Source organism: Bison bison, unplaced genomic scaffold (genome assembly GCF_000754665.1).
Source record: "Bison bison bison isolate TAMUID 2011002044 unplaced genomic scaffold, Bison_UMD1.0 scf7180017864263, whole genome shotgun sequence".
NCBI lineage: Eukaryota > Metazoa > Chordata > Mammalia > Artiodactyla > Bovidae > Bison > Bison bison.
In genome coordinates this window covers 7,968,175-7,971,271 of record NW_011494835.1, presented here as the reverse complement: position 1 = coordinate 7,971,271, position 3,097 = coordinate 7,968,175, and the positions used below count along the sequence as shown (strand labels likewise).

The 3,097-nt window shown below is 41.3% G+C and overlaps 1 pseudogene; it reads right to left on the bottom strand.

Annotated features, from left to right (window-relative positions):
- Positions 1-489: 489 nt before the first annotated feature.
- On the bottom strand, positions 490-1,679 carry LOC104994696 (annotated as a pseudogene).
- Positions 1,680-3,097: the final 1,418 nt, after the last annotated feature.

The following is a 3,097-nucleotide window of genomic DNA, read 5'->3' as shown; positions in this document are numbered from 1 at the left end:
GGACTGTAGCCTGCCAGGCTCCTCTGTCCATGGAACTCTCCAGGCAAGATTACTGGAGTGGGTTGCCGTTTCCTTCTCCAGAGGCTCTTCCCGATCCAGGGGTTCTGCATTGCAGAAAAGTCTTTACCATCTGAGCCACCAGGGAAGCCTACTATTAAGAGACCTTTCCAAGTATAAAGACAGGTCAACTTAAGAAGTATCAGCAGATACATGCTTGATTTTATCTTACAATCTATAGACAATACATTAGAATATGTAATGAATCCATACACATTTTCCAAAGGAATACCCAAGACAGAAGTAGCAATAAAGTTATAAATGACCGTCATCAATCAGATGAAATAATTTAGATGAAGCTTTTCTCTCTTGAAGAAACAGGGACTGGGCAAGTGGTCAGGAAGGAAATACAATGTGCTTTTACCTTTGTATGAAAAATAATGTTCAGTTTTACATTGTTGAACATAGTTCTGTTTTTGCCAAATAAATCCTTTACTTCAAATTACTGTCCAAATGCTTTATTAAAACTCTGCTTCTGGCCTTTGTTTTGGAATCTGTTACTTTTGTTGCCACCTCTTGATCGCTGTGCCAGCGCTGTGAATCATGCCACTTTTCCTGTACTTCTGTTACTGATGCAGTAGGGATATCAAAGCAAACACCCTGCTTTCCTTTAAGACCATTCCCTTCACTTTGGAATCAATATCCTCACCTAGCTCTTCTTTAAGTTCTTTCCAAGCATAACTAATGTTTGGCATTTCAATTGAGCACCACAAAATCATGGTCACAAAGCCTGCTTCTGAGTTGATCAAGGAGTGCTGGTCTACCGACGTGGCACCGGAAATGTGGGCCAGGGCTGCTGCCAGGGCTTCCACAGCTCCCTTCTCCTCAGTCAGCTTCTCATCTGACTGCTTGAAGTGGGAGGCACAGAGTCCAAGAGCCTGATAGCATCTTTGCTATAAGATTTTATTATCTCTGTTGCAGAAAGAACACCTATTCATTTAAATTTAATTCCTGCTTTTTGCTCCACTTGGGCTAACTGGTATTCTTCTTTGTGCTGGTAAAAGCAGATGCAAACCCTGGTCCTCCCAGCTCTACCTGTTCGCCCAGAACGATGAATGTAGGATTCAGCACTCTTTGGTGGAGAACTTTGAACAACCAGAACAACCTCAGGGATGTCTAACCCATTTGCAGCAACATTGGCTGCAACCAAAACTCCAAAATCACCATTTCTAAAACCTTTCAGGGTGATTTCCCTTTGCTTGTATGAAATGTCTCCGTGTAATGACTGGGCATCCTGTCTTACAACCACATTCTGTGACAACTCCTGGGCTTCTTTCTTCATTTCACAAAATATGATAGTGCGTCCTTGAAAACCACTGTACACTCAGCTCACATCTCCAATGACTGCTGCCCTCTGAGTCCAGTGGCACTTGATAGCCAAATGCTCTACAGTTATTGCCGTTTTCTGCGTCTTTTTACCAATCAGGTCCACTTGTTCATATGTAGATTTCATGTATTTCTTAGCAATATTATACACCCAATAGGGGCAAGTTGCAGAAAAAAGCAGTTTGGGGATTGTCTTCTGAATCTTTCTTGTCTACCACACATAAAAAGCCCTGTTCTGGCCTCTGAGCTTTGTTACCTGTGGCCCCTTTCAAGGAGGGTCTGGGCAATTCTCCCATGTGCCAGGCACCAAGTGCTGGGCTAGAAGGAGAGCGTAGGTCTTCAGCAACCAAGGAAAGGAGGTGCCTGAGGACACACACAGTGATGATAGATTGCACTACCTTCAGGTTTTATATGTTAGAAGTTGCATGTGTAAATCGTATGCCTGCTGCGCTATTTATAGGTGTTTGAATCAGAACCTTGCACACTGCAGCAACTGAGGAATCACTAAGGAGTCAGTTAATTAATAGAAGTTGCACAGCCGGCTACAAGAAAGATGCCAAAGGAGAAACCAAATCAACAAAGAAGTGTTTATTCCTTGTAAGGAAACTATGCTCCCCAAATTCAAGATATACGTCAACTTAGAGGAGATGTCTAAGGCAAGAAAGCAGGAAAATATTCTATTCTTTCCCTCCTCTTTGGAAGTGTGTTTTCAGGTTTTCCTAAGAGATATTATTTTTCATGAGTAACTTCATCTGACAGACAACGAGAATATTCTTCTTTGTTGGTTAGGGTCAGGAGGTTGTAACTTCTTCTTGTATCATCTTGGTGGAAAGGACTCTCTGAAGCCACTTGCAACCATACGTTGCTGTAAGACCTTGAGTTGTGGGGCACAGGAGAACAATGGACAAAGAATAAACACAGGATGTGTTCTTCACTCTGCGTTGTTTAGTGTTCAAAGAACACCCTGAGTAATGGCTGCTGGCCCCACAGTGACAGGCATTCACACGTGTGCTGTGCCCTATTTTGAGGTCTGTGAGAAATAGGCAACCAAAGGAAGTCTAGACCTGGGTACCTTCTCTTTGCTCGGTTTTAAGGAGAGCTGAAACTGAGTCCTGTGAAGTGTCGTAAGAAACTTGAAATCAGGGTTAAAACTTTCCAGCATGCATGGTGAAAAAAATGATCACAATAACAACTTCAATGTGTTAAATGAGGCAGCATATTTAAAAAAAAAAAAAAAAAGATCAGAGGCTTGGGATTAGACCTAGTTCAAATTCTTGTTTGTTTCTTATTGGAGGTGTAGCCTTCACCTCAGTGAATTTCAAGCTCTTTGCTATAAAATTGGAATAAAATCATGTATCAAAAAATTCATAAGGTGCAAAGAGCTTCATGCTGCATTTTCAAACACACTCTCTCATTTGATCTTTGCAATTACAGTTGAGAAACCTGAGGCTCAGAAATTGAAATGTTAACAGCTTGTACAACTCAATAACAAAACAACAAACAACCCAACCAAAAAAATGGGCAGAAGACCTAAATAGACATTTCTCCAAAGAAGACATATGGATGGCAAACAGACCCATGAAAAGATGCTCAACATCACTCATTATTAGAGAAACACAAATCAAAACTACAATGAGATACCACCTCACACCAGTCAGAATGGTCATCATCAAAGTGTCTGCAAATAACAAATACTAGAGAGGGTGTGAAGTAA